The sequence below is a fragment of the Castanea sativa genome, chromosome 11, assembly GCF_040712315.1.
Source record: "Castanea sativa cultivar Marrone di Chiusa Pesio chromosome 11, ASM4071231v1".
Taxonomy (NCBI): Eukaryota; Viridiplantae; Streptophyta; class Magnoliopsida; order Fagales; family Fagaceae; genus Castanea; species Castanea sativa.
In genome coordinates this window covers 5,839,604-5,857,129 of record NC_134023.1, presented here as the reverse complement: position 1 = coordinate 5,857,129, position 17,526 = coordinate 5,839,604, and the positions used below count along the sequence as shown (strand labels likewise).

The 17,526-nt window shown below is 31.4% G+C and overlaps 1 pseudogene; it reads left to right on the top strand.

Annotated features, from left to right (window-relative positions):
- The first annotated feature begins 1,943 nt into the window (after positions 1-1,943).
- On the top strand, positions 1,944-8,267 carry LOC142614766 (TMV resistance protein N-like; annotated as a pseudogene).
- Positions 8,268-17,526: the final 9,259 nt, after the last annotated feature.

Genomic DNA, 17,526 nt, shown 5'->3' with positions numbered 1-17,526 from the left:
GACAATCTAGGCGGCGCGAAGTCGACGGCGTCGGTATTGGGGTGCGATCTCTCTTCTTTCTCTCTCTCTCTCTCTCTCTCTCTCTCTCTCTCTCTCTCTCGCTCTTTGCGCGTCTATGAGCCCGAAAATGATTTGAAGGTAAAATGGAACCTGCATTCATTTTCCGGGTCAAATGCCTCTTTTTACAATCAAAGTAAATGATTTTCCAGAAAATTCTATTTTTCATGCGCAACCAAACACACGAAAGGGTGTAAAAGTATTTCCTGAAATAATTTGAAGTCAAAACAAACGCAGCCTTATTTATGAATAATACTTTAATTTTATAATCTTTATAATACTTCAATCTCCATTGCGAGATACCAAATCACCCTATGTAATAAGCTAATGAATAAATTTTCACTTAATATTCACGGTTAATCTCCAGTTATTATTATTACTTATTTGACCACTTTCATGTAACGAACAACACACTAAAAATGAGTCCATACTTATTCTCCTCTTATACCAAATATTAAACTACAAAATTTTCCCCATAATATTCTATTATTATGTGATAGCTAACTATTGGCATGTTAGGCAGTCATTGTAACACTGACCGAATTTACACTATTTCCATTCTATATCGTTGGTCCTATTAAGAAAATTTAACTTGTAAGATTAAATTTATTCAATCATTTTGTTGGTTTTATTCCGTGCCAATTTGCTTGTAATTAAACGTTTAGAAACCCTATATTTAAGTGGGAATCATGTAAGGGTAGTGTATGAGAGAGTGTGAAGAAAAGCTCAAGAGTGTGCACTCAAGCAGGGCTTCGCGACTAGATCTCGCAACTAAAGAGTCACCAAAGGAGGCATACATGTGAAGCATGCAGGGGGAGCTGAAGGGTCACGCCAGCTGTCGCACTACAAGACAAAACCTCCAGCTGGCCGGGTAGTTACCTCACGATTCAAACTCGCGAATCGTTTCAGTCACGAGCTTTAATCGCCAGAATGCCCTGTTTGGCTGAAACCGACTTTCCACATTCCATACACACCCTACTATAAATACCCTTATACCCACGAAATGTTGAGAGCTTCCAGAGAGAATTTTGAGAGAGAAACCCTAGAGAAAAATAAGATTGACTCAACCACAATCTTTATCCTTTGATTCTCCAAATTTCTCTACTCTTACCCTCTCCATTGTTACATCCTTGAGAGGTGCATTTAGCCAAATCATTTTCTCACCATACCCATATCTATGAGAAAGTTATTTGGTGCTTGGGAAGCAGTTAGGAAGGGACCAATTGATATTGGTTGATGCTATGGGCTATAGCGGAATCCGGTAAGCTAGAGAAGACAAAGGTTCGGCGTAACCTCGTTGGAGCAAAAAGCTTGGAGGGCTTAGGTACACTGGGTAGATTAGGCTTGGAGGGTCTTCTGCTGTTCATGTATCCCAACTTCATTCTCTAGTGGATTATTGATCGTTTGGAGGGCGGCGGAGAGGTTTTATGCCAAGGACTTCAGTTTCCTCTTCGATAACACATTGCTGTGTTGTCTTTGTGTTTGCATCTCTCTTCCCTTAATCTTTAACTTTTAATTGCTGTCGTGGTTGTGATTAATTTCGGTTTAGATTGTATTACCAATTCTAATTTAGCTTATTTTCATATTCCGCACATACATTATTTGATAATAAGCTTGTGTTGGTAATTAGTAATTTGGGGGTCTAAATGTTCATAGGTGTTTTACACACTTTTTGAACATTCAATTGGTATCAAAGCGGGTGCACTTGCAGTGGTTTAATTACCTAAGTGCGATTCTTGACCCCGTTTGAGATGGATCGATCTCAATCTCTCAATGCTCCACCATACTTTGATGGAAGCAATTATGCATTTTGGAAAGTCCGCATAAGGGCATTCTTGTGTTCAATTGATGAGACTGTTTGGGATGCTGTAGATGTGAGATGGACTAGATATGATGTCTTTCTCAATTTTAGAGGTGAGGACATGCGCAATAGTTTTACCAACCATTTATATGTTGCCTTAAAACAAAAGGGCATTTCCCTATTTAGAGATGAGGAAAAACTTGAAACTGGAAAATCTATTACACCCGAGCTTTTGAAAGCAATAGAAGAATCAAGGTTTGCAATTGTTATTTTCTCTAGAAACTATGCATCTTCTACATGGTGTTTGGATGAACTTGTGAAGATCATTGAGCGCATGAAAGAGATGAAAATGACGGTTATACCAATTTTTTATAATGTGGATCCATCTAATGTACGAAAACAAAAGGGTACTTTTGCCCAAGCCTTTGATAAACATGAAGAACGTTTCAAGGACCGCATAGAGTATGTGCAAACATGGAGAACTGCTTTGACAGAAGTGGCCAATCTCAAAGGATGGCATGTACAAATAGGTAATCCAATTTGACATTTCTTTCTTTCAAATCATCACATAACACTCACCTCATATATAGTGGTTTTTTGAACCTTATGTAGGCCTAACTACATGTTTGTAGCTTTTTCAAGTTTGTCTTGAGCCAATTAATTTTCAATCAAAATAATAAATAATAAATTTTCTCAAATTTTTAATGTATTTATTTTGGTTCACACTAATCACGTATTGTTCTTTCTTCGTTGTAGGCCTGAGTCACAAATTATACAAAAGATTGTGGGAGAATTATGACATAAATTAGGTTATTCATTCCCAGAAAATACCGAAAACCTAGTAGGAATAATTTCTAGAAGGGAGAAATTGGAGTCATGTTTGGATTTAGGGTCAAATGATGTTCGCATTATAGGAATTTGGGGGATGGGAGGAATAGGTAAAACAACTCTTGCAAGAGTTGTTTTTCGTATGTTTTCAAATGAGTTTGAAGGTGGTTGTTTTCTTGCTAATGTTAGGGGAGTTTGTGAAAAAGATGGTTTAGTAAAATTACAACAGCAACTTATTCTTCAAATTTTGAATGAAGATATTAGTGTACAAGATGTTAATGATGGAGTTTTGGTGATCGGGAGTAGGTTTCGTCATAAAAGAATTATTCTTGTTCTTGATGATGTAGATCAATTGGACCAATTAAACAAGTTAGCAGAGAATCGTACTTGGTTTGGTTTAGGAAGTAGAGTTATTATAACAACAAGAGATAAGAATTTGCTACCGACCCGTAGAGTTGATGAAATATATGAGGTTAATGGATTGACTGAAGATGAATCTCTTCATCTTTTGAGTTTAAAAGCATTTAAAAAAGATCATCCTCCTGAAGATTATCTAAAGCTATCCAAAGACTTTGTATATTATGCTTGTGGGCTTCCTTTAGCTATCGAGATTTTGGGTTTGTTTTTGTCTGATAAACTATCAATGAATGGAAAAGTGCATTAAATAGGGTAAAACAGTTTCCAAAAGAATGTATTTTCCGAGCACTAAGAACAAGTTTTGAAGGACTACATGAAACAGAGAAGGAAATATTCCTAAATATTGCTTGTTTCTTTAATCATGAAAAGAAAAAAGATGTAGTAGAAATACTAAATTATCTTGACCTTGTGGATGCATGATTTTCTTCAAGAAATGGGGAAGCGCATAGTTTATGAAGAGTGTCCTAAAGAGCCAGAAAAGCGTGGCAAATTGTGGTTGTTTAAGGACATTAATGATGTACCGACAGAAAATACAGTAAGCAATTATTTATAAAACTTGAGCATGTACCCTATTATATAATTCAAGGTGAAAAGATACACACACACACACACACACACATACACATACACACACACACACACACACACACATATATATATAATACTTTAGGTTCAATATACTAGTTTCCCTAATCAAATTCATTCATTTGCTTAAATTGAACAATAAAATATGATATTATCATTTTCAAAGATAATTAAATTAAATTCAACTATGAGTTTGAATTTTATCGGAGTACCTAATGAACTGCACTTAAGGTATTGTTCTTAAGTTTTACCCTTATTTAAAATAGTAAACATAGAGTAGCTTTTGTAATCTTACATTTTGCAATTCACTAATATGTTCTCTTCATGATTACTAGGGAACAAAAGCAATTCAAGGCATAGTCTTAAAGTTGCAAAAACAAAAAGAGGCATATTGGAATCCGGAATGCTTTTCAAAGGTTCTTGATCTTAAATTGCTCATAATTGATAACGTTCATCTTTTGCGTGAGCCCAAATATCTTCCTAATGCCTTGAGATATCTTGATTGGAGAGGATACCCTTCAAAATATTTTCCATCAAGTTTCCCACAAAAGGTAATTTAGGTACCTTATACAACTTTAATTTTAAGTTTCATTAAACCGTACGATTTTGTAGAAACTATTTTTTTTTTTCCTTTTTTGCTTTTTATAGTCTTTTAATAGTTTGAAGTTCATCAAATTGAAGAAATCACTAAAATTGATTGAAGCTAACTTCAATGAAATCCCAAAACTGGAGAAATTGGTTCTCAAGGGTTGTATAAGTTTACATTCCTTGCACATTGGAGTTCATCAAAAACTCACTTTTCTTAACCTAAAAGGCTGTAAAAACCTCAAAAGTCTTCCAAGCAAGTTTTAAATGAAGTCTCTTGAGATCCTTAATCTTTGTAGTTGCTCAAATTTAAGAAGAATTCCAGAGTTTGGCGAAAATATGAAAAGTGTATCAAGGCTTTACTTAGATGGCACTACTATTACAAAATTACCCACATCAATTGGGAATTTGACTGGCCTTACTTCATTGAATGCAAAAGATTGCAAAAATCTCATGTCTCTTCCTAGTACCTTTTCTAATTTGAAGCAACTTAATGATCTCAATTTTTCCGGATGTTCAAAAATGGAAAATTTGGTGATTGAGAAAAGTGTAGAGGATGTTGATGTGAGTGGAACTGCCACAGGACTTATGGCTTATTCCAATGCTCTTTTTTAAAATCTTAAAGAACTAGCTTTTGGTGGATTTAAGCCCAAAAGTCCCAATCGCATGGGCTTGTTATCAACTTCTTTATCAAGCTTACGTTCTTTGACCATACTGAATCTAAGTTATTGCAATCTCAATGCAATCCCCAATGATATTTGTCACTTATTCTCTTTAGAAAAATTATATCTAAATGGAAATAATTTTAGTTTCCTTCCAGAAAACATCACTCAACTATCTAACCTGGAATATTTGGTGGTGAGCAATTGTACGAGTCTTCGATCATTTCCAAAGCTTACATTAAATATTAAATATATTAAGGGAATGGGTTGTACCTCATTGGAAACGCTACCAGATCTATTACCAGCAGATCCAAATTCTATTTCAGGGAGATACCTCTTCCTTTCAAATTGCAGTAAATTGGCTGAGAATCAAGGCTTTATTGACAGTGGATTGCTGTTTTTTGCAACAATAATAAGTTCCCTCCGGTGCTCTAATAAATTTGCCTACAGATATAACGGTGTTATCCCTGGAAGTGAACTTCCAAAGTGGTTTATGCATCAAAGTATTAGGGATGAGGTTAGTATTCAAGAACCTAATTCTCTTTTGTGTAATGAGTGGATCGGGATTGCTGTTTGTGCTGTATTTTGTTCTCATCCACATCACCAAATCCTCAAAGAAGGTTCACTTAACTATTGCTTGATAGTCAATGGAGAAGAAATGCTTAGAAAACCAGGCGTATGTGACATTGTTCCTTTGTCAGATCACACTTGGCTAATTTATTTGCATCCTGAAGACGACGAGAAGAAAAAAAATGAAATCATTGTGCGAACGCGATGCAAATGGATTCAGTCAGTTTGGAATTAAAATTAATTCCTGTGGATTTTCGTTCTCAGTCCCATTAATGGTAAAGAACTGTGGGTTGTGAATAGTATACAAGAAAGACATTGAAGATCTTAAATTCGACAATTCGATGGCGGCGGCGGCAACGGCCGAGGAAGGTTACAAAGCCAATCGAACTCGTGATGACTATGATGGGACTGGAAGCTCTAATTAAGAACCTCAGCCAAAAAGGATTGAAAGGCCCACAGATTTTATGGTTGAAGAGTCAAGTGAGGAGTTAAGTGAGTACGAGGAATTTGCTGAAGAGTCAAGTGAGGAGTCAAGTGAGTATGAGGAATGTGATTGAAGGTTAATCAACTTTTTTCTCTGTAAGTCATTGTCTTTCTTCTTAATTCAAGTTTTGTTGGTTGCTTCAATTTCTTTTTCATGTGTACAAATATTAATGGAATGCCCACCATATGTTTGATTGGAGTTGTGAGACTCCTAGCAATTTGACTAGGACGAAAAAGGAAGAAATCATCTCCTTGAAAGAAAGTAAACATCAAAACTGAAAGGCTTTTGTTGCCAAACATACTGGTTTGTTAAGCATTGAAACTCACAAACTATGGGCGGGTATCAAAATCTAAGCTTTGTGGATATAATGTCCAAAATTTGGAATCTTTGCTGTGCCGTTTCCAACCTGGTACCCCTACGCATATTGTTCATCTGTTCCTTCACCAAATATCTTCCCTTCTACATTTTCACGTGGTCCACAACTACATGACACATGTTTTGCAAAAGCTCAGTCTAACCGTTACTAAACCTTTGGTGGGGCTGCCTTTCTGCCTCTTCCTTTCTACAACGTTAGCGTATTTGAGTTTGATAGGTAGTAATTTTTCTCAATCCTCCTTCTGCTTCTAAATCTAAGGATTCTAGTACTTTGATCTGTAGAGTATGCAAGCTGTAAATCCCTCCCCACCCTCCTCCCTGCCTTCCCTGTCCTCATTTTAGAAATCCACAAGCATAACCTCATTTTGTTTGCAATTTAGGAAAAAAGTTCAGAAAGCTATTAATGACACTATTTGTAATCAGCAAATTAGATGAAGATGAAAGAGATACACGCCATGAATTAATAACTACAATTGAAGAAAAAGTTCAAAAAGGTAGCAATGTCACTAGTGGAAAAAAGGTATCGAACACTAATATTACAAAGTGGCCTTAGCCATGTGCTTCCACCGTTTTGCAAGGTTGAGAAAACATCTTACATCTCATCATCACATGTGATGCTTGTGCAGAGGCATGGGTGAGATCTTCATAATATTTGAATCTCATTTAAACATGACTTATCTTTTTATAAGTTATATTTTTTGTTCTTTTCTTTACTTTGTTTCCCCCCCCCCCCCTTTTTTTTCTGAGTTTAATATGTAACATCAATTTTCAATGGAACGACTAGTATGAGCTTATCACCTGCATTACCCTGTTGAACTGTAATATTGATAGTTTAAACTCATTTTATACATAACATTGCGCGTTAATTATGGAAATTTTTACCATATATGTCTTTTGTGCTTTGGGCTCTTGATATTCTTAAAATTTTCCAAACTTATTTCAAATCATAACCAAGGCAAACACTCCATGCTCATTTCACATGTTTATCTTTTTAGTAATTAGATTCATGTAGGCAAACAACTATGTAGACAAGGTTGAAACTTGGAGAAGGAAGTATGCTTAGATTTGTAAACCTTGCTCTACTTGTTATTGTTGTCGATGCATTATGTCTAGAATTTACGTTTTGTCACATTTTCATTGTTGTTTTGCCATTTTAGCTTGATGAAATACATTTCATAGTAAATTGATAATACACCTTTATAGACATCCATGTGTGTGTGTGTGTGTGTATATAGGGTTCCTATTTTATTGGATATCCCCAAAGGCAAAGGGATGTCTAATAAAAATGCTTAGGTTCTCTGCATGTTATGGCATATGTGCTAGTGAAAGATGTTTTTAGGTGGAATTCTGAAAATGATTATGAATTTATGAGAGAATTTAACAAATTCCTGTTCGTGTTGCTGACAAGCTCATAAGGCCTCATTCCAAATCTAGGGCTTATTTGGTTGAAAAAGAATAGTGGTTGTTTCATACTAGAAATTGTCGAAACCAAGCTACCTACTCCTTTATTAATCTTTACTGGCACAACCATAAGTGAAGACCCTGAGCTTGGGAACCAGTTATGTAGGTTACAATTGCCTTCTAAACAAATTGTCATAATTGGGAGAATTTTTTGAATTTTCTTCTTGTGAGGGCAAAATTGAGAAGGCATTTGAGGACTTGGTCATTTGAGTCAAAGATACTGAAAGACCATTTTTTTTTTCCATTTCTTCTAGAGAAATCTGTTTTGGTTTGATTTGTACATTAGAACTGATTTCATATTGCCTTACTTGATTCAGGCATGGATGAAGAGCCGGACGAAGGGAGGGAGTTTTGGGGATCTTAAAGCACTTCTGATTGTCCTTTTTCTCTATTTTATGGTATATTTGGATCTGCAGGAACAAGGCAACTGTGAAGAAAGCGCCTTTTCTGCCATTAATGTTGTTTATACAGAACTCGAGCTCACCAAGCTCGAGTACTTTGTAACTTTTTTTTTTTTTGGATTATCGACAAATAAACATAAACTTAAAATGCTGTTTATTTTATTTCTACAGTACTCCAGCTCACTAAGCTCGAGTACCTTGTAACTTTTTTTTTTTTTTTTTTTTTTTTTTTTTTTTCAGATTATCAACAAATAAACATAAACATAAATATAAGTACTTTTTTTATGTTTTTATTTATTTAAATAGAAGCATTGTAAAATATAGAGATTTTTAATTTCAAAATATGAATTAATTTCTACATTAATTAAAATTGTTCACTGTTTTTTGCAAAAAATTATTTTCTGTTCAGCATTATTTAAAATATTTTCACTCTCTTTTCTACGTAAATTATTTTTTGTTCACTATTTAAAAAATTGTTCAATGTTTTCTCATAAAACACCTACTGAAATCGTGTTTTATAAATTTGAATGCTTTCTCATGCTTAAATATCACAATAATCGAATTTGTTTTTTTTTGCATTGATAAAATCCATTTCTACATTAATAAAATTTGCTCTTTGCACATCATGTTTATTGTATATTCGAATCTACTTACTGCATTCATAAAATCTATTTTCTGCATTAGTTAAAACTGTTCATTGTTTTCTTATAAAAGTTGTTCACTGTTTTCTGTAAAAACTATTTCTATGATTTTGCATAAAATTATTTTTTGTTCAACATTATTTAAAATATTTCACTCTCTTTTCTACGCAAATTATTTTCACTATTTAAAAAATTGTTCACTATTTTCTCATAAAACACCTACCAAAATCGTGTTTTCTAAATTTAAACGCCAAATCTAAATGCTTTTTTATGCTTAAATTTCATAATAATCGAATTTTTTTTTTTGCATTGATAAAATTTATTTCTACATTAATAAAATTTGCTCTCTGCACATCATGTTTACTCTATATTTTAATCTGCTTACTGCATTCATAAAATCTGTTTTCTGCATTAATTAAAACTGTTCATTGTTTTCTCATAAAAATTGTTCACTATTTTCTGTAAAAACTATTTCTATGATTTTGCATAAAATTAATTTATGTTCAGCATTATTTAAAAAAAATGTCACTCTCCTTTCTGCATAAATTATTTTATGTTCACAATTTAAAAAATTGTTCATTGTTTTCTCATAAAACACCTACTGAAATCGTGTTTTATAAATTTAAACGCCAAATTTGAATGCTTTTTCATTCTTAAATTTCACAATAATCGAATTTTTTTCTGCATTGATAAAATCTATTTCTACATTAATAAAATTTGCTCTCTGTACATCATGTTTACAGTATATTCGAATATTGTGAAATTTAAACATGAAAAAGCATTCAGGTTTGGCGTTTAAACTTAGAAAACACGAATTCATTAGGTGTTTTATGAGAAAATAGTAAACAATTTTTTAAATAGTGAACAAAAAATAATTTACGTAGAAAAGAGAGTGAAATTTTTTAAATAATGCTGAACAGAAAATAATTTTATGCAAAATCATAGAAATAGTTTTTGCAGAAAATAGTGAACAATTTTTATGAGAAAATAATGAACAGTTTTAATTAATGCAGAAAATAGATTTTATGAATGCAGTAAGCAGATTCAAATATACAGTAAACATGATGTGCAGAGATCAAATTTTATTAATGTAGAAATATATTTTATCAATGCAGAAAAACAAATTCGATTATTGTGAAATTTAAGCAAGAAAAATGATTCAGATTTGGCATTTAAATTTAGAAAACACGAATTCAGTAGGTGTTTTATGAGAAAACAGTGATCAATTTTTTAAATAGTGAACAAAAAATAATTTACATAGAAAAGAGAGTGAAAATTTTTAAATAATGCTGAACAGAAAATAATTTTATGCAAAATCATAGAATTAGTTTTTGCAGAAAATAGTGAACAATTTTTATGAGAAAACAATGAACAGTTTTAATTAATGCAGAAAATAGATTTTATGAATGCAATAAGCAGATTCGAATATACAGTAAACATGATGTGTAGAGAGAAAATTTTATTAATGTAGAAATGGATTTTGTCAATGCAGAAAAAACAAATTCGATTATTGTGAAATTTAAGCATGAAAAAGCATTCAAATTTGGCATTTAAATTTATAAAACACAATTTCAGTAGGTGTTTTATGAGAAAACAGTGAACAATTTTTAAATTGTGAACAGAAAATAATTTACGCAAAAAATAGAGTAAACAATTTTTTAAATAATGCTGAATAGAAAATAATTTTATGTAAAATCATAGAAATAGTTTTTGCAGAAAACAGTGAACAATTTTATGAGAAAACAATGAAGAGTTTTAATTAATTCGGAAAAAAGATTTTATGAATGTAGTAAGCAGATTCAAATATACTGTAAACATGATGTGCAGAGAGCAAATTTTATTAATGTAGAAATGGATTTTATCAATGCAGAAAAACAAATTTGATTATTGTGATATTTAAGCATGAAAAAGCATTCAGATTTGGCATTTAAATTTATAAAACATGATTTCAGTAGGTGTTTTATAAGAAAATAGTGAACAATTTTTTAAATAGTGACAGAAAAGAAAGTTAAATTTTTTAAATAATGCTGAACAGAAAATAATTTTATGCAAAATCATAGAAATAGTTTTTGCGGAAAACAGTGAACAATTTTAATTAATGTAGAAATTAATTCATATTTTGAAATTAAAATTTCTATATTTTACAATGCTTATATTTAAATAAATAAAAAAATAAAAACGAAACTACTTATTTTTATGTTTATGTTTATTTGTCGATAATCCAAAAAAAAAAAATTACAAGGTACTTGAGCTTAGTGAGCTGGAGTACTGTAGAAATAAAATAAACACCATTTTATTTTAATGTTTATTTGTCAATAATCCAAAAAAAAAAAAAGTTACAAGGTACTCGAGCTTGGTGAGCACGAGTACTATATAAATAAAATAAACAACATTTTATGTTTATGTTTATTTGTTGATAATCCCCCCCCCCCAAAAAAAGTTACAAAGTACTCGAGCTTGGTGAGCTCGAGTACCGTAGAAATAAAATAAACAGGTTTTTATTTATAAAAGGTACTCGAGCATGTTATACTCAAGTATTGTGTTGCATGGTACTTACCATGCTCGAGTACCACATTATTTTTTTTAATTGCCTAATTTCCACCTCAGTAGTGTCACGGTGGCAAAACTTCTAGGAACTTGAATGTCTTAAACTCGAGTTCCAAATGGTACTCGAGTTTGCCAAACTCGAGTACCATAAAAGTGGTATTTTCCTATTTAGTTTCAAAACAGTGTTTTTTTGCTACAAATTTCGGAAAAAGATAGTATTTGGCCATTTTCGCCAACAATTAAGAACTAAAAGAAAGCCTCAACAGTAGCAAAATAAGCAATGTCCAGATCTTTATAGAGTCTTCCAACTGGAAACCAATCCCTGCTAGAGGAGAGCTGCAATGGTTGAAGAATGAAATGGAGGGGTTCATTCAGTTTTAATTGTAAAAATAGAGATGGGTCCATGGCTGGTTGTTTGAACTGAACTAGAGAGGCTAAAATAGAAGTAACAAAGAGGTGGCAGATCGAGCTGACGAACGACATTCAGATGTTTAGGAATCAATTGACAGATGTTTTGGGTTCCAAAAGGATGAAAGACGTCCTTGGATAGAGCCACAATCTCTACCTACCATTGCTCCTAACTTCTTTATGAACTTTAGCTTCAATAACACAGTTGTTGAATAGAATAGTACAATAGTTGTTTATGATTCTGCTTTCTTTAAACAACACTCTTTTTACTAATTAAATGACACGACAGTAGAGTGACGCCCTTTCATTAATTTGATAGTTTTCGCTTGATAGCTGTTGGTCCTTTCCAGTCGTCAATGCCTCATTGGCTCCACGTTATTTTTAAATTTTGTTGTGGCCACAATGGTTAGTTTGTTAGTTAATTAGTCTGCGGCCTCTATTTTGTACATAATTGCATCTATTAACAGGCCAAAATGGACAAATACCACAATTCTTAGAAATTTGTAGCAAAAAAACACTGTTTCGGAATTAAATAGGAAAATACCACTTTTCTGGAACTCGAGTTTCAGAAACTCGAGTTCCAAATGGTACTCGAGTTTATGAAACTCGAGTTCCTCATCAATTCCGCCACTGTGGCACTATTGAGCTGGAATTTATGTGATTAAAGTAAAAATAATGTGGTACTCGAGCTTGGTAAACTCAAGTTCCAGGTAACACAGTACTCGAGTATACCAAACTCGAGTACCTATTATAAAAAAATTTATGTTTATGTTTATTTATATGGTACTCAAGCTCACCAAGCTCGAGTACCTTGTAAGGACTTTTTTTAATTTGTTATTTTTTTTGGGTAATCGACAAATAAACATAAACATAAACATTACAATAAGTAGCTTTTTTAATTTATTTAAATAGAAGCGTTGTAAAATATGGAGATTTTAATTTCAAAATATGATTTAATTTCTACATTAATTAAAATTGTTCATTGTTTTCTCATAAAAAATTGTTCACTGTTTTTTGCATAAAATATTTTTAGCATTTTGCATAAAATTATTTTATGTTCAACATTATTTGAAAAATTGTTCACTTTCTTTTCTGCGTAAATTATTCTCTGTTCACTAATTAAAAAATTGTTCACTGTTTTCTCATAAAACACCTAGTGAATGCTTTTTCATGTTTAAATTTCACAATAATCGAATCTATTTTTCTGCATTCATAAAATCTATTTTGATACACACTTTGTCAAAATTATCCAATAATGATAGACTGTGATTGGTTGTTTATCACTTTCTAATAAACTCACTATTTTTTCTACTTCACCTATAGTCTACCATGTAGAAGTATAGAACAAGTGTGACAAAATGAGTAGAAGTTAGAGATGATTTGAATACAATGAATTGTAATGTATTGAAAATCTCCCTTTATTACATTTTATTATTATTATTACTCCTTATTTGGTTTTTCTAAAAAGTTAAACATTTTTGGGTTTATCCAAAAATCTATGCCATGAAATACATGGCAGGAAATCCAGACCAAAGAACCACCAAAATAAAAAATTGAGCGGCATTGTTGCTGTACTTAAATAAGTTGTCACAAGCAACATAAATTACCAACCAATCAAAAAAAAAAAAAAAAAAAACAGAAACTACATCCACCTGATCAAAAAAAGGTGGTAGCTTGGGTTTGAAGTTTTCACATACAACTTCAAAGTAGGTTCTTGACCAAATATTTTGTTTCTTTAAAGTCTTTCAATATTATATTTGTTATATACTTTGCCTCTTGACCAACTTCAAAGCATGTAATGTGGAAAATTGGGATAAAACAATAAGCCACTATTATGAGTGTATAACCATATGCACAATCTAACTATATTTTCTCTTTGTGGGAAGGTAGGCATGGCACTGCGAGAGTGGCGTAGTGACACAAATCTCAAGGGGTCTAGAAGTAAGAAGAAAAAAATGGTTGACAATAGCGATTGGAGGCTTTATTTGATCGGATAACAAAGTTACAGCTCCCTAATGGTTCAAAAAATCTATTTCTACATTAATAAAATTTGCTCTCTGCACATCATGTTTACTATATATTCGAATATGCTTACTTCTTTAAAAAATTATTTTCTGCATTAATTAAAACTATTCATTGTTTTTTCATAAAAATTGTTCACTGTTTTCTGCATAAACTATTTCTAGCATTCTGCATAAAATTATTTTATGTTCAGCATTATTGAAAAAAATTTCATTCTCTTTTCTACATAAATTATTCTTTGTTCACTGCATAAATTTTTCACTGTTTTCTCATAAAATCTATTTTCTGCATTAATTAAAACTGTTCATCGTTTTCTCATAAAAATTGTTTACTGTTTTCTGTATAAACTATTTCTAGCATTCTGGATAAAATTATTTTATGTTCAGCATTATTTGAAAAATTGTTCACTCTCTTTTCTGAATAAATTATTTTCTGTTAACTATTTAAAAAATTGTTCACTATTTTCTCATAAAACACCACGTGAAATCGTGTTTTCTAAAATTAAAAGCCAAATCTGTATGCTTTTCATGTTTAAATTTCACAATAATTGAATCTGTTTTTTTGCATTGATAAATTTGTTTCTACATTAATGAAATTTGCTCTCTGCACATTATGTTTACTGTATATTCAAATTTGCTTACTGGATTCATAAAAAAAAAATTCTGCATTAATTAAAACTATTCATTGTTTTCTCATAAAAATTGTTCATTGTTTTCTGCATAAACTATTCATAGGATTTTGCATAAAATTATTTTCTGTTTAGCATTATTTAAAAAATTGTTCACTCTCTTTTCTGCATAAATTATTTTTTGTTCACTATTTAAAATATTGTACACTGTTTTCTTGTAAAACACCTCCTGAAAATTTTGCTTTTTACAAATTTGAACGATCTGTACATCTAATGTACACAATTTTCTCTCGAATTTTCACAATTTTGTTCTTTCAACGAAATCAAATTTCTCAACAAGTCCGGAATATTTGTACATCTAATGTACACAACTTTCCATTGAATTTTCACGATTTCGTATGTTCAACAATTTCGATTTTCCATTAAGATTTCACTATTTTGTATGTTCAACAATTTTGAAATTTTCATCAAATCAGGATGATTAGTACATTAGTACACAGTTTTAAATAGAATTTTCATGATTTTGTACATTTGACGACTTCAAATTTGGAAACAAATTTAGACAATCTGTACATATAATGTAATTAATTTTCCATTGAGTTTACTCAATTTGGTATGTTCTTCAATTTTCGATTCAATTTTCACGATTTTACACACTCAACAAATTCGAATTTTGCACACTCACGATTTCATTAGGTGTTTTATGAGAAAATAGTAAAAAAATTTTCAAATAGTGAACAAAAAATAATTTATGCAGAAAAGAGAGTGAACAATTTTTTAAATAATGCTGAACAGAAAATAATTTTATGTAGAATCGTAGCAATAGTTTATGCAGAAAATAGTGAACAATTTTTATGAAAAAACAATGAATAGTTTTAATTAATTCAGAAAACAAATTTTATGAATGTAGTAAGCAGATTCAAATATACAGTAAAAATGATGTGCAGAGAGCAAATTTTATTAATATAGAAATAGATTTTATCAATGCAGAAAAATAGATTCGATTATTGTGAAATTCAAACATGAAAAAGCATTTAGATTGGCGTTTAAATTTAGAAAACACGATTTCACTAGGTGTTTTATGAGAAAACAATGAACAATTTTTTAATTAGTGAATACAGAATAATTTACGCAAAAAAGAGAGTGAAGAATTTTTTAAATAATACTAAACATAAAATAATTTTATGCAGAATGCTAGAAATAGTTTATGCAAAAAATAATGAACAATTTTTATGAGAAAACAATGAACAATTTTAATTAATGTAGAAATGAATTCATATTTTGAAATTAAAATCTCTATATTTTACAATGCTTCTATTTAAATAAATTAAAAAAACTACTTATTGTTATGTCTATGTTTATGTTTATGTTTATGTTTATGTTTATTTGTCGATTACCAAAAAAAAAAAAAAACAAATTAAAAAAAAGTTATAAGGAACTCGAGTTTAATAAACTCGAGTTCCTTGCAAGGTACTCGAGCTTGGTGAGCTCAAGTACCATAGAAATAACATAAACATAATTTTTTTTTATAATAGGTACTCGAGCTTGGTATACTCGAGTATTGTGTTGCCTGGAACTTGAGTTTACCAAGCTCGAATACCACATTATTTTTTTTAATCACATAAATTCCATCTCAGTAGTGCCACGGTGGCAAAACTGATGAGTAACTCGAGTTTTGTAAACTCGAGTACCATTTGAAACTCGAGTTCCAGAAAAGTGGTATTTCCTTATTTAGTTCCGAAATAATGTTTTTTTTTCCTACGAATTTCTAAAAATTGTGGGATTTGGCCATTTTGGCCTATATTAACAAGTAAAGTTTGGGTCGAGTGCCTCGAGTGCACTGGATCTATTGCTATGACAACACGTGGTCAAAACTAGAACACATGTTACCATCACAATAGATCTAGTGCACTAGTTGTAAACTAAGATCTCTAGTTCTAATTATCATTGAGTGAATTTCTTTTTCCTCAATCAATTTTGTGTTGCTTTCTATCTTTCTGTTTTACCTCTTTTTCGTTTTATTTGTTACTATAAAATTCAATGAGAGTTTCTGTGCAAATTGTTGCAGATCTAAGTGATCATGACAGATTTTGTTGGAAGTATCCTCTCATTAGGAAACTTTAAGTTTCTTTTTTTTTTTTTTGTGGAAAATAATTACGTGGGATGTGTGGTGAATTTGAGGAAACTAATAATGCTTTTTAAGTCTCATATTTGTTTTTCTATTGTCAAATTGCAAGAGCAATTTGGTTTGATTCTTAGCAACCCCAATCAAAGAGGGTGTGATTAAATGATGGTTGAATGTTGTGTCTGAAAATAAATCTCATAATGCAATTATTGTGGCTGTGGTAGTGGGAATTTAATGATTTATATGGTTTTTAGGAGCAAAGTTGATTTTGAAGGCTGTATGTTCAAGTTCAACCTAAAGTCATTGTAGAATTTAGCTGAAAGTGAACGTTTAACTGCATGAAAATATTAGAAGATGGCAGTCAAGAAAAAGTGATTCGTAGCGTCATTGTGCTGATCGAGAATAAAAACTTGCTGCAGGAGTCCCCAAAGATGATTGCATATATTGGAGACTGGAACCTGTTTTTGAAGTTATAAGGGTATTAAGGAGGGTTTTGGTAATGTACTTAAATATGTAGATACAGGATATTGGAATAGATAGTTAAATTAGTTTCAAATGCTGCTTCAGATTAAGTAAATGTAGCCTGGTCAGGGCATAGGTTGTAAGGTTTATGTAGTTCTCAGACTTGGTATAATTTTATGCTGTTGCCTTACTCCTCAAGAACCCAACATGTCCAAGATTTTCCACCCACTTTACCTTCTAAGTTTTCAGGATAGCTTTAGTTATATCAGATTATAAAAAAAATTTGGTGCAAATTGGTTTACATGGAACACAACCATATCAATTCAAATGTCCGAACCATGTTACCATTGGCACCTTGGGCCTAGTGAAAATGTACACATGGGCTCAAGAACATGCTAGACTCTTCTTATCTTGAAAAGATGGACAAGAGCTATGGGCATATATGGTTAGAAAAGGATAATTCACTA